Genomic DNA, 25,566 nt, shown 5'->3' with positions numbered 1-25,566 from the left:
TTGAAGCACGGTACAGTAAGTGCTGATTATTCTCAATGTAATCTACATACCTCCTATTGCATAATTACACTGCTTCCCAAAACAACAGATAATGACAGAAGAAAATGTAAGGAAACTTCATCTGAAATAAGTAAGTGGCAAAACATCAAACTGTGCAAAGCCCTTGCACGTCACGACCCAGACATATTTACCCACGTACTTCACACTGGTTAGCAAAAACAGTGATAACTTGAACTTTCAGTTAAGAACGGCATCTTGAACCACTACAAGTTACATGCAGGGCTCAGAGCTGTATGTGAAAGTCTTTTAAAAATATTAACAGTGCTCAGCTTTCAGAATCTGAGCATCCTATTTCCATCTAAGGATCTTTCAGGTCTTTATGGACGTTGCACAGCTGAGCCTTACCATTCCCTTCCTCTGCTTCCTGTAGTTTTTTTGCCAGTCCCCCATCACCCTATCCATTTTACATATGAAAATGCCAACTCACAAAAGAGTTGCTCAAAACCATAAAGCAATTCAACAGTGTAAGTCGGTGAAAATTGCACAAAAGACACCAAATGTGAGCAACCAACTGGAACATTTTAGCCAGTATCTCTAAGACCTTTGAGTAACAGTACCTATTGGAGTGTAACTTTGTGTTGGGTACAGCAGCCAAGAAAGACCAGATACCACATATTATTTTCAAATGTCCTACTTTGACGGTTTCCCTGCTTTGAACACAATCACTCATGTGGTTTCAGTTACAGTATGCATCAGTGCACCGAACTAAATTAGTATTAATGAACGTAATGAAACTCAGAACACCATTACACTACAGTAATGTTTCAAACGCTTCTCTGCGGAAAATGCTGAAGTCCAAATCATTTTCATCATTGCACTCAATATGAATAAGTGTATTCCAACAAGCTAAAATATTTATTCTTAGCAATCAGTCTCAGAAGTGTCTTTCCAAACACCAAACATCATCACAGAGAAATTGGCTGACACTAAGGAAAGTGAGTTGTGAACGCAGTAACCTTGCAAGTTGGAATATGTATGTCCAGATGTCCATTTAGGATTTAAAGTTCAGGGTTTAAATAAACGTATGAATAATGAACTATAGATCTTATCTGTATTTCATTTTTTGAGCTTCTCTATTCTTTACTTCCATTCTTGTGTGCAAATGCATTGCCCAAACTATCTGACAGTGGAGCACCGCGCGTACCATTTGTTTTCTGTAGGTATGGAAGACTAGCACTTAAATCAAAGAACAAGGACCTGAGAAAGATCATCAGCCATATTATGCTGGGGAGCAATTCTCTAACCTTCGTATGGCAAAATTCCATTGAAAGAGGCCTATATAACTGAGTACTTGACCTCAATTAATTATCTATGTTTCAGTTAAAAGTCAATGCCAAGATAAATTAACTCCTGGACAGTACTTGGCAGTCAATGCCTCAAAACAAGGATGATGCTCTAGAGTTGAATAAATTTTAAATATCAATCTGGGAATAAAAAGAGTACGGATTTGCCAATACATTAATTTATTTTTCAGGGGGGAAATTCCTATCCTCTGTTTATACTTCCCTTTGGACCAGTCTGCAGTTACTATTCTCCCCATTTTTTAGATTCTGAATATCAAATATACAGCATATGAATTAAAAATACTCCCCAAAGAGAATGGGTTTTATTATTTCCCATTATATATCTTCTGGCTAAACTTTTTTTTTTTTTTTTTTTTTTTTATTTAAACAGTTCAATTAGAGAAAGCCATTCATAGGCCAAATAAATCTGGCATGATTAGTTTATCAATAATGACAAAGCTTTCATATTTGTTGTAGCTTTTAAAGTCAGAAAGCGTGCCATATAGAAATCATAAAAGCTGAGCTGTTCAGATTTTACATTTATAATGAAACTTTTTATTTCTAAGCCTCCAGGCCCCATTTCCCAAGATACACTTACTTTTATGAGTGGGTGAGAGTCTGTACATTTCAAAGTTTTAAAGATTCGATCAAAAGAAGTGAAGGGCTTACATACACATGCACACGTGTGCATGTGCACGCGCACACAAGGAAAAGGAAAGGTGGAAGGTAGAAGGTATGAAGACCTCATTTATGAGGAGTGTTGGAGATCAATGAAGGAAAAGGAATGTCACGCAATAAACAAAAAGATGACTGCAAATCCCAAAACAAGTATTTGCAGCACACAGGAATAAGCATATGATCAAACTCATAAAGCCCTGCTTTTTGGGGAAAGAAGGGGTATTTTACTGTCATGAACAGCAGCTGGTGGAGAGCCAAGAAAGAAAGTATTTAGATTTCCAAACAATAATTTGAACTTATTTTCCTATTAGTTCTGTGTGCCCTGTGTATTTTAATTTTATACCAAACAAAGTTCAGCTAAAACTTTCAACGGAAGCAGAAATGAACACTAAATTTTATAACAATATTGAGAATTTTCCTCTCAATATGTATTTTTCTTATAAGCATTTCTGTAAGCAAGACAATTGCCTCCCATCAGGATACAATAAACTGCCGCTGCTATGTTTTGCTCCACCATCCCCACTGCAACATTTATGGAACATGACGACAATTACAACATGCCAAAAAAACAGAAGTAGGTCTCCAACGAGAGCAACACATTCATATTTCTAATATATTTGCTTTAGGATATAGATGACTCCACCTTACCATAAATGTTTTACTGACATGATTTATTCAACGTGAATATGGGGTGAAAAAATTCTGAAGTGCTAAAAATACTAAAATAAAAATGGATTATTAAAAGTCACTTCCAACACACACACACTTGGCTATTTTAATCATACGAGAAACAACACTAACATCAATGAAACCTAAAGACGCTCCAACCTTCAGGATCTACCATTAAGAAGAGCAAGTACAATATTCTGTCTCTACTATCCATTTCCATTTGTGCTTGCCAAATGCATGGGGCCAATTCAAAACAGCATTACACATAATGTACGCCTGTTCTCAAAGGAATTCAAAGAGACAAGTATGCTCTTTTGCAATTCAATAAACCACTTTTTCTCACGCTCAAGTGGTGACCTCTTCTTAAATACACAAGTTGCTGAAGAGAAGGTGCAGCCAAAATCCAGGGTTTGTCAGACGAGATAATCTACATTTAAAGAGGCATGGCCAGACAACGTAAGTGTCAAAATTTTGCTCGTATAAAAGAAAAAAAAAAATGGAACTAGTGCCATGGCCAAGACTTCAGTACAAGTGAAGAACAAGGACGGACCAACAAACAAGCTCAGTCAAAACAGAAACTCAAACAGAATTCCAGCACCTACTGATGAGTATGCTTACATTTGTGATGCTGCAACAGCCACATTTCAGGGGGATGGCCATACGTATTCTACCAGATGTGTTCCTGAACAACTGGAAAATCAATCAAATCCATAGTATTTTCCCAGATTGAACACTGGCTATATAAATGATTTTTAAAAGTTCATTTTGCATTATGGCACTAGTAATATTCACCATCTTTGCAAAGAGCTTCACAGTCCCTGTCTGAGCAGCACTATACCAGATTCAAGTACTACTCACTACAGAAGTTATATCATGAGATGATGTAGGTCACAGCTTCTCTGGGGAGGAAACAGCGAGCTTTGACCCGATTAGGAATGGGAAAGTTTGAGGAAGAGAATAACGTCCAGGAATGTGGGTGGTGCGAACTGAAAGCCTTGACTGCCTGGATAAAACCTCCCAATATTGGAATGGGAGGAGGAAGCCATTTCCAGTTCGCAGGCAAAGAGCGGTGGTCACAGAAAGCAACAAAAGGTCAGCTCAGTGAAGTCACTCAAAGATGGCTTTTTTTTTTTTTCCCCAATCTAAACTATCTGTTAACTTAGTATATTAAGGATGGATGCCCTTCTAAGAGATCTGTCTTGCCTACTCCACTTATTTACCAGATAAGCATAACTGCTAGTTTTTCCTCATCGGTTCATCTTGGTTGATAAAGCTATTTCTATGTAGTTCAACTACAAACAGAAACGGAGAGGAACTTCCAATTTTGTTGTTCTTGTTTTAAGAAAAAAAAATCTCAATCATATAAGGCTGTCAAAAAAGGTATAACCAAGCTGCAAAACAAGCATAAAGAGAGAGAGCACCCTTTCACTCCCACAACTCCAGAGGAACAGGTCACAACTCACACACTCAAATCATATTCTGAATTACATCTTATTTCAGCACAACATATGCTTTAGGTTAAATACATTAATTGCCTTGACATCAGTGGGGCAGCTTGGTTTAAGGTCCAGCAACTGTTAGAACACTGTCCTAAATCAAGTGCATCTGTGACTTCAATGGATAGTCTTTATGAAGTCAAATTGTTGCTGAAATGTTTGGTTTTCTGCACCTTCAGAAGTGTGAACACTTGTAAATATATCTGAAGCAAAACCTACTACCCTTTAGAGCATTCACTTTCCCATGTAATTGCTGTAACTCAACAGAATCCACCTTCACTTACATCCGGCAACTGCAACTCTCCGGGCCTGTGAGCACACGCCATGGCTGGTTAGCTTCTCTTCTAGTGTAGGTACACTACGCAGAAGATTGTAAAAAATTTATTTTACAAACAAGATGCTCAAATAATTTGACTAAAACACAGCATATTGGTTTATTATCAAAGTAGAGAAAACACAAGGTACTAACAAAAAAACTGGTTAAACAAAACCATGTCAAGAAGAATACTGATCAAAAGGCTCAAGAGCAAAGACAGACACTCATCAAAACATCCAGAGGATTTAAGTTTCTATTTCTACCTTCCTTTTGTAATTGCAGTTAAAAACCTTGAGGAGAACATTTAATTATTACAGTTTGGGGAGGAAAGTGGACTTGGAATGTACCTGTCCCACCTCCTCCATCCCTGTGCCTGATTTTTTTTTTTTGGGGGGGGGGGGGAAGGGGGAAGGGTGGGGAATATCAGCACCCTTCAGTCCTGGTCTCTCATGCTTTTAATATGATTGGGACCACGTTCAGCTCTAATCCACTCTGCCCCCTACCCCACCCTCTCTTATAAAAACCGTCTCCACATAAAGGTAACAATTAGCACTTTCTGGAAGGTAACAAATTGCTCATTCAAGTAGATTAGAAAATGCTTTTAATAAAGCACTTCAGAAATTTACTTTAAAATGTAAGGAAACTCATTAAGAACTGTTTTGTTGTCCAGAGCATTCATTAAAACATATCCAAAAACTGTCTGAAATCTGAAGCAAAACAAAAAAACTCACCACTCATGCTGCATAGGAAAAGACTGACCCATGTCCAGCATTGTACTTCACATGGCACATTTTCTGGTTAAACAACATAGGCTCAAGTTTCCTCTCCGGCACACATTCTGGTCATTTACGTCAGAGTAAATGTTGCTAGAATCAGAATAACTGATTATGTTCACTTTTCATCAAGGTGAAAAAGATGGAAAGAGGAAGAAGAAGAAAAAAAAAGAGAAACAGGTTCCACAGGCAAAGATTTCAACCGTTTTAAGCAGGAAAAAACGGTCTTCACAATTTCACTTTTTGAGAGCTTTACTTGAGGGACCTGTAAATATCATAATCATTTGTCACAGACTCGAAGAGACTGACAGACCTGCTTTTTCCCCAGCATAATTAGGGAGACCCAGACAACATTCTAGCCTAGACAAAGGAATTAGACAGTCGTTCTCCTAACATACATCTATTTGACAAAAGAAAATTGTTTCAGAAGACTGCCCCTCAGTAACAGCTACTTTGGTGTGCTGTTGGACTCACACGGAATGCTTACAGGGATCACATTCTTTTTTATTGTGAAGAGCTGTTACATATAGGTTGTTCCCCCACAGAGATGCATTTTAAAGTCAATGAACATACAAACTACATGAAAAAGCTGGTTTAAAGAATTCACAAGGAACATTAATGAAGGCTGGAGGAAATTATAACCAACCTGCCATGAAATGCGAGTTAGGCACAAATAGATTTACAATAAGTACACGTGGTGGTTTTAAGAGGCTACACAGTGCTCAAACATCCTCGCAGTCATGAAATGATTCATTCAGCCAGTGCACTAAAGAATTCTTCATTGATTCAGATTCATCATCTCAAACAACCTTCTTCAACATGTAGCAGAGACATTCTGTCACCTGTTACCGTTATTTACTCATACAGGAGCTGTAAGAACAATCCATTCAGTGAGTAAAACCTAGCCCACTAGTGAAAACTGCCTGATCTCATCTTTTAACAGAAAAGATCTTTCTTCAAAAGATCATTTTGACTCAAAGTCGCTGCTTTTCTAAGTCCACAGGTTAAGTGATAGCTCCTTAAAGCATTCAAAAGGGCAAAAAACAACAAAAACCAGCCAAGACTATCTTTCCAAAGCACCACATTAACATCAGTCCCTAGTACAGCAAAGATTGTTTTAAAAACTTCACTGAGCCAGGGATTTTTTTCCACCCTATCAATTCAAACCCTGCCATATTCAATCCACTAAATTCCCCAAATCTCGCATCATGAACAATAAGATTAAAGCTTTTTTCCTCAAATAAATGAAATATTGAAGAGTGTGCTCTTAAGTAAGAGTGGTGCTTTACGTGTTCTAAAAGAAAATTCAAACTATCAAAGCACATTTTGTCATCCTCCCAAATGACAACTTACTTTAAAGAACGATCTCCAAAAGTACGTAACTATAAACTACTGGAATAACCGATCCTATTTACAGGGTCTTGGTTAACATAGCAAAACTTTTAGCTGTTTGCAAATCTTTGTATGCAAGGGCAATTTTTTTTTCTCTCAGAGTCTAGTGGGAGATGGAATTCACTCTAACAATTTTCCCATGTTGACCTCTACTGTAGCACTTGGGAAACCTCATAACTACCACACAGTTCCTGATCTCGAGCTTGGTTCTGCAAGATGACTCCTGCTTTTTGCTAAATGCTGAGCAATATCAAGTCCATTTTAAGCCAGCAGGAGCAAAACTACTACTGCTTCAGAAAGATGCACCCAGAAATTAAATGCAGTCTTCACTGAAGTCAACACTAACTCTCCTAATTTTACTGCTGGTCCAGTTCCTAATGTTACAGTAGTAGCAGCTATGCCTTCCCCAGCCTTCTCAGAATGGTCCGATTACCCTCAACAGCTTCATTACTACTGTACTTCTAACCTTGAGCACCAGCTCACAAATTGGCTTAAGGAGTGACAACGTGCGCAAAGGGACCAGCAGACATGAGAGGACAGCAAGAAGCAGTGAGACAATAATCTCTTACTGCAGCTCAGTTGCAGCTGAACCAGCTTGATGTATCGTGGCTCAGTAAGATAGCTAAACACTGTGAGAGAGGAGGGATTTGTTATGTGACAACAAAGCTACGTATCAGATGTACCAGCATACAGTTATAATTATAGCTGGGTATTGCATCGAGCCTATTGGCAGAAAGATTTAAATATTCCCTCTGCTGGAAATGAAAGCTACACGAGCCAAATGCCCAACATGTCTGTTAAAACTGATCAACCAAAGTGAAAGGGAAGATCTCATAACAGTAAATTACTTTTAAATTGCACTTTGCAGGATTGTAACAGTGTGACTCCTTTTAAAGATTATATTATGTAATGAAGTGACAACAGCCTTTTTTCTTTTTCCTATTAATCATGTACTACAGATGACAAAAATAAATCTACTCAAAAAAAAGTTTCCACAGAGGCAGAAGAAATAAAACAGATGGTAACTCTTACAGTAGAGTATATTCTTGCTGAAAAAAACAAACAAATATGTTTTTGATCAATAACTTTGCAACTGTCAGAGGCAGCATGGATGAGAATAACTTAGTCAAGGAATCGATCCTCTAAAATTCAGTAGCACAATCTACTGTTGACAAAAATTAATATTATAGATACCCTCTGTTGGCCAATCACATTTAAAGTTAAATAGCATTCACCTTAGTTTGCGACCAGTCAGGGACAGAAACTCTTTTGATAGCTGTAGAATTTTACCTGCCTTCACCCTACATGAAATCACTGGTATATTTCTGACCAGTGTTGGACCAACCGATATTTATTAACACTATACAAAGCAATAACAAAAACATTAGCAAAGTGCTACAATCGGAGACTTTCATGAGGGAAGGGGGGGAAAAAAAAAAGGAGCAATATAGGCAGAAAACCTGGAAGGGGGAGGAAGACAAAATATAATCTGTGACTGTAACCATCATCCATAGAGTAACACCACCTCTTAAATAATTCTTCCAAAAAAGATGCACTAACATCTTTTTGCAAGATAAAGGGTACTTAAAAGACTGGATTCTGTGTCACACAGATGGATCCTGGTTTGTAGCAAGAGAAGTGTGCCAGGCACAGTACAAGACTTCTGCTCCCAAAGTACACACATTCTACATCCTATACTCAGATTTCAGTCACCTATGAAAACACACCAGCCAATTCTTCAAAGAGCTGCAGCAACAAGACTACTCAATGGCTGTTAACCAAAAAAAGCTTACTAAGCCAAAAAGCTTACTAACTATAGCCATATTTATTTTTAATTGTTGTAAAATAAAGTTATTTCAACAAAAATGCTTTACAAATTTGCATCTATTAAAAAAAACACACGGGCATGTGATTTAGTTCATCGATCAGAAGCTGATTTGGGGCACGTGTACAAAAACATACATGGGTCTTCTGTTGGTCAGTCTTACTATAAAATAGGAATGTCAGATGAAAAGTAGTTTTACCTTTTGTCTAAACGGGAAGTTCTTGAGCAGATTTGTCTTGTCATTCACTCACTTTTCCTGCTCATCTTGCTTCCAAGTAGTATTTGGGGCTATTTAAAGCAACAGTGATTTTGAAGAGATCTCAAACCCTCATACATCAAAGGAGGTGAAACCTTCAATTGCTCTGTCAACATTTCCTCCAAAGGATGGACATCAAAAAATGAAGCAAGGTTTATAAATGCCACTTCAGAGAGATTTATCTCCATTTCCAGAATCTGGCAATTTCATTTTCTGCTTCTACATTAAGGGAGAAAAAAGCAACCTAAGGAGCTTCTAATAACATGGATTATACAAATAAATAATTTTTTTAATTGACAACCAGTTTTTTTTTAAATCTTAAAAAAAGATTATTTTCACTATAGTAGAAGAAACAAACAAGTTCAAATGCAATCTTTAGGTTCTGCTAAATGAATCAGCATACTCTGAGGTTTACTCTTTGCAGTTTGACATTAATCTTTAATGAAATTAATGAAACACCTCTGCCACACATTACTAAAATGCACAGATCTGATAAACACTTCTGTAAAATACAACAGCAGTGAACAAAAGCTAAGGTCATGCAACAGAGATGTTCAGGGCTGCAATATCAAGTCTCACTGCAACAACTTGGGATGCAACTGTCCCATTGGTAGGCAATTAATACTCAGACAACAGAGACCACAGAATCAGAGGAGCACCTGTACCTCAGCTGCACCAATTCACAGTCCAGCACATTAGCCTGCTAGTACTTAACAGATTTAAAGGTTTAAAAAAGAAAAAAAAAAAATTTTCTCTTCATTTCCCCACTAGTTCAGACACTGAGGTGGTAAACAGCACATACCATCTGCCAGTCAGCAAACAACTCTAACAAATCATCTTTCAAAATGCATTCTCTGAAACTACATGTTATCGCTATTTTTCCACAGAAAGAGACTATCTTACTCTAAGCAGCAATGCATGAAGATTCATGCAGTGTTCAACTGACAGTCCTTTCAAGCATCAGGCAAATCAGCCCACAGTGCACAGGTCCAGTTACTGGATGGTGTCAGTGTACTCTGCAATTAAATTGGTGCCCTTGACACCTACACAGGTACGACCACACAGCTTCTGAACCCACACGCTTCCTCCATCTAAGAACACAGATTTTTTTGCCACTGATTTAAGTGACACGAACAAACTCACCAAATTCAGCGAGGACTGACTACTTAGGAGTTGTGGATTTGTTAGGCTTGGTGAATTTGGACCTTCTGAAGCAACTAAAAAATCCATGCATCTCTTTCACGTGTTTTTACAAGCTCTGCTGTTCCAAAAGAAAGTGTTAGCTTCTGAAAACCACATAGACTAAGTGGATTTGGAATATGCAACATTCAGGAATGAGAATAAATTGACTATGATGATACTTTGAAACATTAAATATAACAGTAAGTTCTTTCAAATGTCACCTTCATACACAGTTACTGTCTAGCCACTCATACATTACATGTTCTAGCAACTTGCAAGCAAATTTCAAACAAGAATTAGAAGCTTTAAGAGCTAATCCTTTGTTTAATTCATCTATACACATGCATGCATTAACATGTCAAATACCTCCATCTTAATTTCTAGAAGTCATTGTGGGTAGATGAACTATCAGTACTGCTCCTAATGCTAATCAGGAATGAGCTGTAGATTTTATTTCATTTTAAGGAGATATTCACCACAGTCTTGACCGTCAAAGAAGTTTCCTGTGAGGCAGCAACAAGAATGCAATCCAGAAAAGAAAAAAGACCCTCGTCTGGTGCAAGAACAGTATGCATATATGCATACACTTAGGCCCAGAAATGAATTCAGGCACACACACAAAAAAAATCCTGTGTGTTACTATCATCTCACTGAAGGTGCTATATTTGAAGAAACAGCTTAGACAACTTGTGAAAGGTATTCAGTTCACACACCCAAATGTTATTTGTAAGCAGGAGCATTTTTTTCCAATGGATTCTTCAGAAAAGACATCCAAATCTCTGCCTGCCCAAAAGCTTGTCCCATCAGATTCAACATATCAGTTATCAATACATTAGTAGACACTGATGGTCCAAAACCACATGGTTATTCATTTACCAATACTTTTTTTCTTTTATTGCCACAGTATCTGAGAAAGTACAATGTATAAGTTATTTTCTGACTCTTTTGTTGATACCCAATTTATCAGTCTGAACATTTAAGTAGCTATCAGAAACCTACTAACACATTTTTTAGAAAACAGACCTATAGTATGGAAAGGCCTATAGGAAGTTTTATACATTCTGCATTTCATAGATTAAACTGCAGTTTCCTAACTTACGTTTTATGCATTCTGTGAGAACAAGATTTGCTGAACCAGAAACTCCTAAGAGTACTTTTCCCCATCCATAAAAAACTTCGACCGCCTCAATTTTTGCCCTGCAAGCAGTCCCATCACATCAACAGGATTACTTGGAGTGAGAATTAACTTGCACATAAGATCTGTATCAAATCAGGATCTAACCAAAAATAAATCATGGTGGTTGTTTCAAATATAGATATGAATTAGAAAAAGCGTTAGACTCTTCATAATGAAATGATAAATTCTAGTTTGCTCTAGCAATAAATAAAACAAATTTTTAATCTTTTTTTCCTCCGTATATACTGTGCTTTCATTTATTCAAAATGCTAGAGAATAGAGCTCCACAGAAACCAAACATAGAATACGATGTGTTACTTGCAAAAATTTTTGCTAATGAAAATCTCAACACTACTTACAAAATTACCCAAGAGCAGATAGTTCAGAACTCTGAAAACTTTTGACAGCTTTCCCAGATGGAAGTTTTATTTGCATTTTGCATTCAAAACAAACCACAATATTCACATTTATCCTTGAGTCAGCCTAAGTCACTGCATTTTTAACAAAAACAACAGCAACAACCACCCAAATCACTTCACAGACCCCTCCTTAGAATGTGTGTACTAAATAATTAGGAGTACTTGAACCACAGCAGGGAATTCTGAACAGACCTTCACCAAAACAAAGCTGAAAGCATCATTCTGTCAGTGAGTCTTTCCAAGATGACAAGGTCACCAGGTTAAGTATAACAGAGTTTTCTGGCATTAGCTATAAGGTTCTGCTGACTTAGCTATTCATACTTAAGAAGTCTTAAAACTTGTTTAACAGGTTGTCAACTTTCTACTTTGCAAGCCCGTCCCATGTTCGTTCCTCATGTAAATTGGTGCAACCTCCAGCAGAAATTACAATTCCTTATGCCAAAGCTGGAGTAAAAAACAAAAAACAAAAACACACAGACACACACACCAGTCAGGAGCTACTCGTTATTTTTGAAGCATCCCAGTGTATGAAAACCTAGTTTGAGTTTTTAAAGAGCATTTTGACTATGGGTCTGCTATGCCAGGATATAATACAGACACAGATACTGCTGTAACATATATCTATGCATTTCTCATGCCAGCCAGCATTTTCAGCCCTTTATTTTCAGTAGTAACAAGCTCACCTAGTCATATTTATTAATGAGTACTCCCTGCTATTGTTTGAGAGATATACGTATGTTTAAAGGAGCTATGCTGTTCTCTTCCAGACTCTGGTGGCACAGGGTTATTTACAGAGATCACCACCTTTAAATGATATTCCTGATGAATCATTTCTCCAGATGGATTGAACAGTCTTGTTTTAATTTTGCTATTCTTATTTTATTCTCTAAATGTAGGCTACAGGCTTTCAGACAGGAACGTACTCTTTAAATCTGTGTTTTCTAACGCAAATTAAAAACAATTACCTGGGGACAACCTTGAAAATTGTGCATCTACGTTAATGCCTCTTCTCCTCCTTATTTTAAACTTGATAAAAAAAACTAAGAAGATTAGTGAAGGGAGATTGAGAGACACTTTCTATCTCTATCTTAAACATTATGTGTCCTAAAGATTCCAAGGCTGAATATTCTTTCACTTGCAACTCCTATAATACAAAAACTGTGACCCAGGTTTTCCTGAAGTGCGGTTTTGCATACCGGCTCTCACCCTCCACTCTCAAGAGCACACATAAAAACTTTTAGTGCTTTGTCCCTACAGGACTATTCAAAAGGGAATTTCCAATATGCATAAGTGTTAACACTCAGATGCAAATCCAAAACTACATAAAGAATTTAGAACTACTTTTATGTATTTAAATTTTTGAAAACGTAACACGCAAATGAGAGAAGCAACACAGCCTCGAGAACTAGCCGGAGCAGCTAGCATCAGGAATTTCTGAGCAATTGTCCCTGCGCTCGCTCTTAATACGGCCCTTGGCAAATCCTCTAACATCTCCATGTTAAGGAGTTCCTCGTCCAAAAAGTAGGGAGTATTTTTAATTCTCTCAAAGGACTATTATGAAGATTAATTAAGGTCTGAGCAGTGCTTTGAAGATCAAAACTGCTATGCTGTTATTTATTATTAAAGAACAACAAAGTGCATTTTTGTTGTCTATAATTCATCTTCGTAGAGAAAACAGTGAAAGAGCACATGTGCTGGAGTGCATAAATTAATTCTTACTGCCCCAACAAGCTGTGATTTGCATAACTGCATTTTTAGTTACCGAAACCCCATCAGTATATCTATACCCATGCCTTTGAAATATTTTAAAGGCCTTGAGGAATATATCCAATATAATTTCTCTTCTGATTCTTTTCCAAGATAAGCTTTTCATATCAGATATTACTGTCTCGATTCAGCAATGCCTTTTATCCTATCTGCAGCCCAAGGATTACTCACATGCTAAGATTAAGCATATTCTAGAGTGCTTTGTTAAATCAGAAATTCAACACCTAGTTTAAGTTTTGAATGCAAATGTTCAAAATATTAAAGCTTGTTAAACTATGCTGTTCAGAATAGGCTGTCTTCAGTTATTAGACTATACACATTTTAGTTACAAGAAGCAGCGGTGACTGGCATAAAGCTTCAGAAGCGAGGACACAAGGTGCAAGGATAGCAGGGGGGAAAAAGTCACAATTATTTTGGGGCTCTGTATTTTCCTTGCAGACTCTCCCATCAGAGCATGACAGTCTATACAGCCAAGTATTTTGACAAAAGCGTCCACTACTGGAATCCAAGTACTATGCTGCACAACCTGTATTACTAGTTTCCACTTCCTTCATAAGCAGATACCCACACAAAGCTTAAAGAAGTTACTAGTAATGCTACCATATTTCAATTATATTTGTGTTCTTAAAACACGGAATCACCTGTATTTTGGCAGCCCCTCCACAAGTACATGAAAGGTGAATAGCGTTAACAAAATTTTAAAAACGCACAATAACTATTCTCAGATTTTCCAACCACAACTATGTTTTCCTGATCTTATTCAACCAGCTACAGCAAGAGATCAAGTTCTCCAGCAGCTCAGCAGTGGAATGTAACAATGCAAAAATTTAAAGAAAACAATATAAGCTTTCAGACCTCAAGGGTAGGAAACAGTGACAACTGACAACCTGGACAGCAACCACCACCCTTACACTTGACACAAATTGCTAACAGAGGGTCCAATACCTGCCAGATGCTGAGCATCTCTTCAGTATCTCAGACAACAACATCTCTTAACAGGAAATACTTCATTTTTATTGAATTACCTTTTGGCTCTACACCCATTACCTTAGTTTGCACTCATAAGATTCTTAAAACCTACAGCACGTTCTTATTAAGAATGCAGATACCAGATTGTGAACTTGTGTACTTTTTAGACTGCTTTCAGGAGAAAGTTGTGTTATATTCAGCAGCCATATGGCATCCCTCCTCCACACACATGTTTTCTAGTGATAAGAACTGACAAACTAGGCTTTCTAAAACACTGATCTATATGTTTTCATTTCTAACATTAATCTTAGAAGTTAACTGTAGTTTAATTTTTAAACTTGGCATTTCACAAACAGGAAACGCAAGGGGTACCTGGGGTGAATGTTGCGATCAAGAAAAAGTTTTGATGCCACCTAAGTGAAAATGTTCAGGAAGCTAAGTTGTATCCTAGCCAACTTCCTAAATTAATACAACTATGTCTATGCAACTAAATAGCTAAGGATCTAAGGGCTTCCTTATGCCATTTGCAATGCTCTGTGTATAGCTGATGAAGTAAGTATTGGGGAAAGAACAACATTTCAGTATTTCCTAGACCGAAACCTTTTAGGAAAGGATCGATTACTTGAACATTTCAAGCTGCTGTACATCTAACAAAGAACAAAACAAAATGCACAGTGACAACCAATTATAACAACATAAAGAACTTCAAAAATACAAAGGCAGCCACCATACAGTTTTCCCATGCTCCTGGAAGCCAGGCTTTAGGTGCCGCTTGGAAGGGAGAAAGCAATATTTCCCTATATCACAGTCTAATTTTAACACTCGTGCAGTAGAATCTACAGCCAAAGGCTAGAAAGAGGATGACCAGTTTTAAGAAGCAACAGAAAACATCTGAGATACCCTGTCATTTGGAACAGCTAAAAAGGCAGGCTAAACATACAACATAAAAATCTATACAAAATTCAACTGCTACCCAATGGGCCACACACACCTTCACAAAAAACAAGAGGGCTGAAGACTCCTAACAACTTAACACCCCATAAAGTGAATGGAATTCTTTCCACTCTAGCAGTGAGAGGAATCACTGCTTGAAATGCTTTCCTGTTAACTAAATCATGTCTGGTTGCTGCTCCTCTTTCAGGTATCTAGAGCTTTTGCAATTTTTTCTATGCTCTTCCTGGGACTGAGAGATCCAGGGAACATCCCAAGTGATACTTTCATAGGCCTGGCTGGTTGCAGTCACCCAAATATCACTCCCCTGCAAATTGATGTGGAGAGCCTCCTCTCCAATGGTGAGGAATGAAGCCAGGCAGAAGGGGAACACCAGATGCCTCCACTCAGATGGTATTGATCCACCAGCTTCCTTAAGAGTCCCAGGCTGCAGGACAGACCCTATTCAAATCCTGAGAGACTACATGAGGTAATCTCAGCCTTTCCCTTCTGTCTGAATAATTACAGAACAGCACAGACTATTTCTTCAGCAAGAGAAAGAGGGACAGATATGAAACATTACATGCATGCATGAGCATACATATATGATGAGCTGCACGTGCAGGCTGAGAAATACAAATGAACAGCAGTGTATTTTCCAGCTGGTGTGTTTTAATGTTCATTACAGAAAGCAAACGAATAAACACAATGCTGTGGTTTCTCTCCCTCTGCACAAAGCATTTTAGGAAATATGTTATTTTAGTACAGCCCACCCTATTATGAAGCCTTGAAAAATTCATGAAGGTGAATGATATGGCAGTGCCATATCATCATAGGGCACTGCCATATCAAGCAGAAGCTTTATGCTGGACAGCCCACTGGAGACTGCAGCCCTCAATGTGCCAGTCAGCCCATTTTGCAGAGAAGTAGCAATTCCTTCAGAACATTGATTATTCCTTCCCATCTTCCTTGTTGGTTCTGAGGAGACAGCCATAGTAGAATGAAAAATAATTGTGCAGTTAGAACACCACCAATAAGCAGGAGGGGGAAAACGCTTCCTGGACCAGGATTTGCACTGAATGTTAAGAAAGAGAAAGGAATGTTTAAAGATGCAATCAATCACTGAAATTTCTTCCAAAAAGAAAAAAAGAAAAGAAAAAAGACCACATAATCATTTGTTTAAAGCTTGCCTCAAAGAAAAAAAAAAAAAAGGAAAAAAGAAAAAAGATGATAGAGTAACCATTCCTACATACTTGATTATCAAATCAGAGCTTGGTGGGAAGAACAAGTAAGTCTTCCAATTAACTAACTTTTTTGCATTAAATGTAGTCGTTAAACATTGCTGTAGAAAGATATAGCAGCAGATCTCTGGTCTTCTGGCAGTTTTTCCCATTCTTGAACAATTCCTCCTTCAGATGCACAGCCACAGAGGTTCAAAGGTCCCCAGAGCCTTTGTTCTCAGTTTCAGCGTTGTTACAAACAAACTTTTGTTCCCGTTTCTTCAATGAAACACGCTGCAGCAGTTACCAATGACTGAACTTTACATCTGAAGCTTGCCTTGTGCATCATTCAACTGACAGGCTATGGAATTTCATTTACACTTCAGGAATGAATTATCAGAACTTTCTGTGAAATAAAATCACCTATTGTTTACTGAGTCAACTGCCAGCAAACATATTACACTTCTGCATACACACAGAAGTCAAGGAGGATCAACACATTTTGATTTACATCTTGTTTCAAAGAATTTTTTTTGTTTTATCTGAACATAATATATACTGCTATTGCTCACTCATCTGTGAGTTTTATGTAACGGATTCTACACATTTCACATTTTAGTGCAAGAAAGTGATGTGTCTGTCACAGCAATTTTAAAATAACACATTTGTAACATAACAGAAAATGTAGCCAATTTAAAAAAGAAACGTTCAGAACAAACTCACTGAAGGAAAAGGGTATGCACATAAATATATAGATACATGTGCATATACATAACTCATTGTGTGTACACACAATGAAAACAAACAATAACACCCAACACAGCAATTTAAATACTTTATATCCCAGTCAGAGTATAAAGGGGTAGATGATGACCATATGGGGGGGGGGGGGGGAGCAAGCTATATTATGGAACAGGAGAAAAGGCTTTTGGAACTTTAAGAAAATGTATATTCAAATTACCCTTTTAAAAGATTGATTGTTCCTAGCAGGTGGGAGTTGACTCTCTAGAGATGCTTCTTGTAAAATGAACAACAACAAAAAGATATAAAAGCTTCCCCCCCCCCCCCCAAATAAATCATGCCTTCAAGCTAGAACACATTGGCTGGCTATTCTGAAATCTAATAAAAGCATTCAAGAATCATAACAAGGAGTAAAAGGTAAGTCCCAGCAAATATTCAAAGGCTCCTGCAACAAATAAAGCTATGCTCAAAGAGGGGATGTCCAGGTACATTTTTCCTCATAACAGCCATGCTCATGACACCAATTAAGTCAGCAGGAATACATTCAAATTTTAAGATCAAAACTACATCCTGATCAATTACAAATCCAGATGCACACTACAGGATTTTGCCAATATAGCTATGACATGACTAAGTATAACTTTCCGACTAATACAGTGATTATAACAAAAGTCTCCATAAACCAATACATCGGCAAAGTTCTCTATTAGTGTTATCTGGCCTAAAATACTACTACTTCAATATCGGCTTCATGCATTATAAAAATCTCTCTTGTTCACATTATCTGGAAAGAGAGATATGTTTCATATATCACAGATAAGTAAAGCTATAAAGGAGCCTAAAGATGTACACAGATGCAGCTCACATTTTCAAAAGCAACTTGATGCCTAGCTGTAAAGATCGGTACCTGTATCTTATTCCTTTGTAAACCTGGACTTAAGCCACCTGCAGTCTCTTTCCTACAAGCTTCTTAAAAAAAAAGCCAACCAAACAAAAAAAACAAACACACATCTTTTTTCTTCTATTCTCACCAGAAATACACCTTCCAAACCCCTCCACTCACCCTGTTCCTTCTATTCCTACCCGCACAGGGTTCTTTTGCTTTCCCCCCCGCCCCTTCCCCTTGTGTGAGGGTCAGACTGCAATGTGATTGCTTTCTCTAGCAGCAAGAAAATTAAGCCAGTTCCCTTAGCTTTCCAAATCCTGCTGCCACTTCTGTTTTCACACTGGCACCAAAAGACATCAAACTGGTTTCAAAACACCAAGCACTGTATATTTTCCTTCCCCCCCTGTACACTCACGCGCATCTTGAGCATATGAAGTATTAAGACCAAAAAGTTCATCTCGTAATTGCCAGGAAACACTGCTACTGAAATAAGAAAAATAACACTTTAACAGACTCTTCTTTAGTTGGTGATCAATATGCCTCAGACAACGAGCTACGCAGAAGATTAAACGTGGTTTTCTTTAAGAGGCAAGAATCTTAAAGCCACTTCTAAGAACCTAACACCTTGCCATACAAGTTATTTTTAGCAAAACTGATTATCTCAATCAGCCAGTAAGTGATGACAAAGCTTTTCGAATACCACCCTTCATCCCTGTTATCTTAAAAGCAATTTAGCAGCAGTAATTAAATCAGTCATCCTTCCCTACAATTGGATTCTGAGGCCACAACTGTATGACCACTATTATGTCTCTGCATTGCTGAATCACCCAGTGACAGAAGTTTGATTCAGAGCACGTAATGTCACGTGAGCAAACCTTTGCTGTAAAAAAAGTTTTCACCTGCTTTATGTCCTTACACCTGCTGTAAAACGGAAGAGCTGGTGCAAGACAGAGTTAAAAGTAACACAATTTGCTGATCTAAAAGTGAACAAATACACAGGTTAAATTTAAACCATCACAGTGAGTTTATGCAGGAACACATGACCATCATGTTACAGCTCCACTATCAGGAACTCTAAGGTCATAACTCAGGCTGTGGCTGACCAAGTGTCTCTCCCTCCAACAAATAATATTCCTGAGGCTAAAAAAGCCTCAGAGATATTTAAGCCCTTAATTTTACCCTGAAATCCACAGGAAGTCAGGCTCCAAACTTCATACAGGCCTGGTTTAATAAACAAACAGTGGAAATGGAAGAAACACTAGTTGTTCTGACTCTTGAGAGTTACAATGCAAACACTGTATCTGCGCTTTCCATCTACAAATATTAAAGGTTGAGATGAGAAAGGCCACAGCAATGGGCACACAGGGAAGGGAATGAAGAGGCAACAATCACAGCTGGAGAGAAGGATCTCGTGAAACCAAAGCAGCAATGGCAAGGGGACACAAAATGGGGAGGAGGCAGTGAGCTCAGCCTAAAGAAACCTCTAACACAGAGGGTCACACCACCCAGGTCTCGACTTCTTACTGTAGTACAGTACAGAAGGATAATCCTTCCAGCCAAATCAATTTTTTTTATTCTTCATCAGAGAAAGCTGTTTAGATGACAAGAGCATGAATGATTCATTGTTCAGTAGTTCGTTTTTGCTTCAGCTAGTGACTTCAAGTTGCAGCATTAGGACTTGCTCAAAAGGTTGCAAGTTAGTCACAGAAATAAGACTAAAATAAAATATGGGTTCCTAAAATAATGATTTTAGGACGTCGAGAACTGGAGGTATTTTGTTTTTTAAACTATAAGTTAAAAGAGAGGACCTGGCTCAGTCAGGTTCTCATCTGTTATAATATTCACAGACTACTCTATAAACTTCAGACCTACACGCGTATACCTAAGCACAGAATCTGGCCATGACGCAAAAGAACATCAAGTGAGTAGTAACAGTTAAAAGAAATAATCATCACTTGAAAATACCATCAAATTATATTGAGATCATTAGTTTTATGGTAGTTAACACTGCGTTTAATCAAAAAGCAAGACAGCAACATAAGGAAGCATAGACATGGCACATTTACCAAACTGATTACAATAAACTGGTAGCATTGGTTTATCAGCTTAAACAATCAGCAGCTAATTAACTGTGCATTTAACAACTACGTATTAAAGTTTCTTCCTAGGGAAAATCAGATTGGAAAAGTCAACATCAGCTTAAACACGATTAACTTCCTGTCCATTGCTGGTAAAATAAATCCAAGTTACTAAATAGTTTAAAGGGCAGTTTTTAATTATTTCACACCTTTCCAGAGAATCTAACACTATACACACAGGAATATGGTAAGCTGGTCTAGCTGGGTGCATAGAGATTCCAGCAACAGAAAATGCCACTTAACTAAAACACACAAAGGCTTCTTAAAAAGTCTAATAACTTGTATTGCAGAAGCCCCAACTGAAGTCAGCAGGGATCTTTACAGGTGGGAAACCACATACAGTTGCAGCATGTATAATATGCAACAAAATACTAACTTGGAACATTTCTTTCAGACTTTTCCATCACTTCCTATTCTAAAACAATCTCTAGGAAACAAATATAGATTCCAAGTAGTTTTTGCCTATTTTACTTGGTTTTAACTGGCAAACACACATCTATGAAGATACAGAGCACTGCATTATTTATAAGTCTAAAGTGTTTTACATAGGAGAAACTAAGCCAATGAAGATAAATGGTGTGGGAGAAACACAGCAGGTCACCAACAGAAGCAGAATTCAAATGACCAGTGTCCAGCTGCATCAGTGGAGAATGACAGCTTCTCTACCTTACTACACTTTTTATCCAACACAGTAATTAAAATTGACGGTAACTTTAAGCTTTCCTATTTTAAGTTTTCAGCACTGAAGACAGTAATTTTTTTCAGCTACAATACGAGTTAAAAGAAAAAAACCAAAACACTAATACGAAAAGGAACAGTTTCAGCCAAACAGGCTCAGAATTACTAAATAACTGCTGACCTGCAGCGGACCTTTATTTCCTCGGGTTATGCTATTCTCCAGATTCTGGTTGGCTGGAAAACCTAATTTACATAACAATAGTTACAAAACAGCTTTCTTTACATATCCTCAGTATACACATCCCTTCATTCACATTGGCTAAGGGTGCGCAGCCAGCCAGTTCAAAGGATTAGCATAAGAATAGAAATACCTATGAAAATCCACATGCTCTGACTGGCCAGATTTGTTGACCTGCTTCACCCCACAAACACAATTGACTTTTTATTAAAATTAAATCAGTTGTGATTTTAAAAGTCAGGAACAAATTAAAGTGCTTATTTTCAGAATGTGGATTAGACATCCTTAGGGCAGCTACCAGAGCCGAACAGTGAAACTAAAAAACTTTGAGTACTGTAGACACACACAGTTAAGACATCAGATGTCCTCACCTTCAAGTTCAAATTCTTGCTCAAGTGTAATGGAGGAGAATGAGTCTGTCAGGACTGCTCTCAGCCCCCGTCTACCATTCACGTTCATCACAAAATCACCCCATCAGCAAGCTGGTAGACTCCGGTGCAAGATGCTGCTGCAGTACACTAGAGGCCAAAACTGGGTATCGGGGCAGCAGTTCAAGAACACAGCTGTGTGAGGGAGCTGGCCCAGCATGTGCTCGCACTACACCTGACAGAAGCCACACATGCTTACAGTCCCAAGAGAACAGTTAGTCCACATTTTTGCAAGTAAACCTTCAAAAATTTATCTACACGTCTATCCATCTTCTTCCCTTTCAGCCCTTACCCTGAAATCGCCCAGAAGGATCTCAAAAGCCAACAATCGTGAGACAATAGCTCCTGCCATGCTCACAGACACTGAAATCAGATAGGAACTATTACACGGATAAGAATATTTTGACAGGAAGTGCCAATGAAAATAAACCCCTAGTTCATGAAGAGGCTATATCTTACTTGTGGAGAGAAGCAAGCAAAGGCCAAGGGAACCTAGTCTAATTTTTCTCTTTCATACAAACTCTTCCAGCCATAATAAAATACTAAAAACATCACTTTTTTTCCTGGAAATGTGTGTATTTGGCTCCTGAAAAACACACCGAGTGTTTGTATAAACATTTGATGTGTTTGTTTGGAAATGGGGGAAGTTTACAGGAATCATCCCCCTAATATGGTCTGACACTCGAAGCAAAACAAGGCATTCAAATAGCAAAATAACCTTTCCTTTTCAGAAGTTCAAAAGAAAGTTTCAAAAGAAACCAAAGCCCAAGGGAAAATTGCCAAAGTAGTACTGTTCCCCTTTTTACTTGTTAGATTTCCTCCATTCCCTCAGGGATGTTCTCCCCAGCTCGTAAGTAACCATTACAATCCTTCTCCTTATATTCAATGACACCATTGTGTTTCCCCCACTTTACATTACAGAAAAACAGAGAATTAGGAAGTGAGATACTGCTATTTCTTAATCCATCAGCAAGTGACACAAACATTGCAACATCCAGCTAAAAAAACATACGTAAAAGCTAGGAAGTAACACAACTCCCTAATAATACTTCTACTGACCTGTCTCTGATCCTCTTGGCTTCTTCAAAACTTGACATTTTAAACATACAAATCCCATACTAAGACTGCAAGCTGAAATACTGAACAACAATTTGCTTGTGGCAATTAGCTAATATTTCTGTATGTTATACACAGTACTGCATTTAAATCACATAAAAGTTTCAGTTGTGTTGTTTCCCCAAATAATAGGTTTTACAAAATGCATGTTGCCAGACTCATCTTATCTTTTTTTTTTTCCCCCTTTTACATTCTCAATTCCTATACATCCTCAAAGGAACAAAATTTTGATTCTTCCAGGTGGCTCCAGTATGTTCAAACACTGTAAAAACCTCAGATATACAAGGGTACACACTGCTTTACAGCACAAAGCAGCCTTCCCTAACTTTCAGGTAAACAAAACAGCCCAAGCACAAGAACTACTTGCTTGTTCTTCATTTCAAAGAATACATTTTACTTGCCAATCAAAATAAATTGCTCACCTGAGGCTAACATAATTTTGCAAAACTGGAACGAGGAGACATCTGTGCAGTCGGAAAGAAATTGCATAGTACTAAATAAACATGTTAGGATGTTTGTCCCTATTCTGTGAAAAAAGTATTGATCCCATGCTCAACCCTCAAACTCTTCAAATAGGTATTCTTATAACACTCTTGGAAGTTTAATCATCCTGCTCCATATCAAAGAAGGGTGACTGGTCACTTCTGGGTAATAAACTTCTGAGTAACAATATTTTAGTGCTATAGTTTTTACTTGAAGTGAAATACCTTATTTTAAGCCTCCACCTCCTTGTCTTTTCACCCATTCCTCTAAATTGCATTCTTACCAAAGACCATATCGGCCAGTACAACAAATTGGACTTCCATCCCCAGCAAAAGCTGTCCGAGTCTCTGTCCAAAGTGCTGTTTTCTGCACTGTCTCATGTGGAAAGTGCAGAGGTGTAACAAAAATTACTTGTTCCCATCACCTTCTTAGAATTCAAAAGCCATCAAAATTCAGTTTGGAGCAACAGATTGCAATATGAGACACCTTCTCAAAGGAGAAAGAGATGGCACTGCAAGACTGTGTAATTCGTGAAAGTAAAACCGTAAGGAATATGGGTATATGCTCGCAAATAATGTTTCAAAAAATCAATTTACCTTTTTCTCCAGTTGAAGTGGTTTGTTCAGCTTCACTCGAGAGCCCAAAAGTGCTGCGGATCTGTCCTTACCAGATGCTATATTTCTATCCTTTCCTCACTTGCTCATTTTACTTTGGTGTGAAAGCTAACCAAGAAGGTTTTCCAGATAAAACCATCTCCATGCACACGCACACACTCAATAATGAAATGTCTATTGACATTGAAATGCTTAGCACGCTGCCATTTCATACACTTTGGTAGCACACAGATGTTTTCCACGGAGCACCCTTACTGATCCAAGCAAATCTGTGGATTTTCATTGCACCTGAAAAGGTCTAACAAGGCATTAAAAGGACCCCATTAAAAATACCACAAAGGACACTTTACACAATGGAAAAAGAGCTAAGTACAAAGCTAGACGGCAGCTGCACGCCCGCCAAAGAGCACAATGCTGTTTTTCCAACATGTGAACAGCGCTTGTAATGGAATATGCAGACTGAAATCCCGATTATTCCCTGCTTTCTTAACAAATGATTTTCGGGGGCGTTACTAAACTATTCCACCTCAGAGATCCCTCCACCTTGTGAGACCCCATCTCCTTTCCTGCTGCCGGCTCAGCGACACGGGACAGGGACTAAACATGCATTACTGTAACAGGGAATCCAGAACCGCCGGCGGAGGGGAAAGAAGGAAAGAAGGAGAAAAATAAGAAAATAATAATAATAAAAAAAGAGATACAGCCACGAGTTTGTTCATTTATTTATTTCTTCGCCACGCGGAGGGAGCGAGCCCCTGAGGCAGCGGCCGCGCGTGACCAGCCGCGTCCGTTGGCGGTAACGGCTGGAAGCGCTGACAAAAGCTGCCGCGCGCCCCCTCCCCGCCCCGCCCCCACCCCCTCAGCGCCGCTCTGGCGACAGACGCGGCGCTATCGCGACACGCGTGTCGTCCTCCCTCTCCCCCCACCACCGCAGACACGCACCCGCCTCCCCTCAGCCCCCCTCACGCTGCCCCCCACACTCACCTCGCTCCGCCACAGCGGGGGCCGAGCCCGGGCGCCCCAACCGCCGCCTACCAGCCGCGTCCCGCCGCCGCTAACATGGCCGCCGCCGCCGCAGGTGAGAGCCCGGCGGGGAAGGAGCCGCGGGGAAGGGCCCCGCCGCCGCCGCCGGGTGAGGGGGAGCCGCGGCCGGCACACGCCCCCCTCGCACACGCTCCGCGCCGCAGAGAAAGGCTCCGCCGCGCACCGGCGCCCATGCGCATTCCCGCCGGCTCCGCCCCGCCGGGGCGGGAGCGGGGGGGGGGGGGGCTGCTGCGCGAGCGCGGAGGGGCTGCGCGGGAAGGCGCGTGGCGCGCGCGAGGCGCGGGAAGGCCGGGCGGGGCCGCGGGGCGGGGGGTGCATGGGGCTGGCGGGGTGCAACGGGGACGGGGGGTGCACGGAGCGAGGGGCTGCAAAAGGGACGGGGGGGTGCATGGGGCTCAGGGGTGCAGGGAGCAGCGGGGGTGCAACGGGGCAGGGGGGTGCGTGTGGCGGGAACGGGGCCGGAGAGTGCACGGAGCAGCGGGGTGCAGCGGGGCCGGGGAGTGCACGGAGCAGAGGAGGTGCAGCGGGGCTGAGGGATGCATGGGGCGGGAGCGGGGCTAAGGCGAGTGCCCGGAGCAGGGGGGTGCTGAAGGCTGCAATAGGACTGCGTGGTGGGGACTGCACCACACAGAGGGGCTGCAGCAGGGCTGCGTGGCTGCAGTGGGGTGACGGGGGGGTTGCACAGTAGCAGGGGGGCTGCAGCAGGGTTAGTGGCTGGGGATGGCGCATAGGGGGGCTGCAGCCTGGCGGTGCCTGGAAGCAGGGGGGCTGCAGTGCCACTGGGTGGT

General features: G+C 39.6%; 1 protein-coding gene across 1 annotated transcript in view; it reads right to left on the bottom strand.

The window, feature by feature from the left end:
* Window positions 1-24,906, bottom strand: part of ARHGAP32 (Rho GTPase activating protein 32) — a 272,203-nt gene extending 247,297 nt beyond the window's left edge. Inside the window, exon 1 of the mRNA XM_067309997.1 lies at window positions 24,719-24,906. The gene's annotated coding sequence lies outside the window, so the exon portion shown is untranslated. The remainder of the gene's footprint in view (window positions 1-24,718) is intronic.
* Between the last annotated feature and the right edge of the window lie 660 nt (window positions 24,907-25,566).

This window comes from Apteryx mantelli, chromosome 23 (genome assembly GCF_036417845.1).
Source record: "Apteryx mantelli isolate bAptMan1 chromosome 23, bAptMan1.hap1, whole genome shotgun sequence".
NCBI classification, from domain to species: Eukaryota; Metazoa; Chordata; class Aves; order Apterygiformes; family Apterygidae; genus Apteryx; species Apteryx mantelli.
Note: the sequence above shows the minus strand (reverse complement) of the source record. Positions and strands in the feature narration are given on the sequence as shown.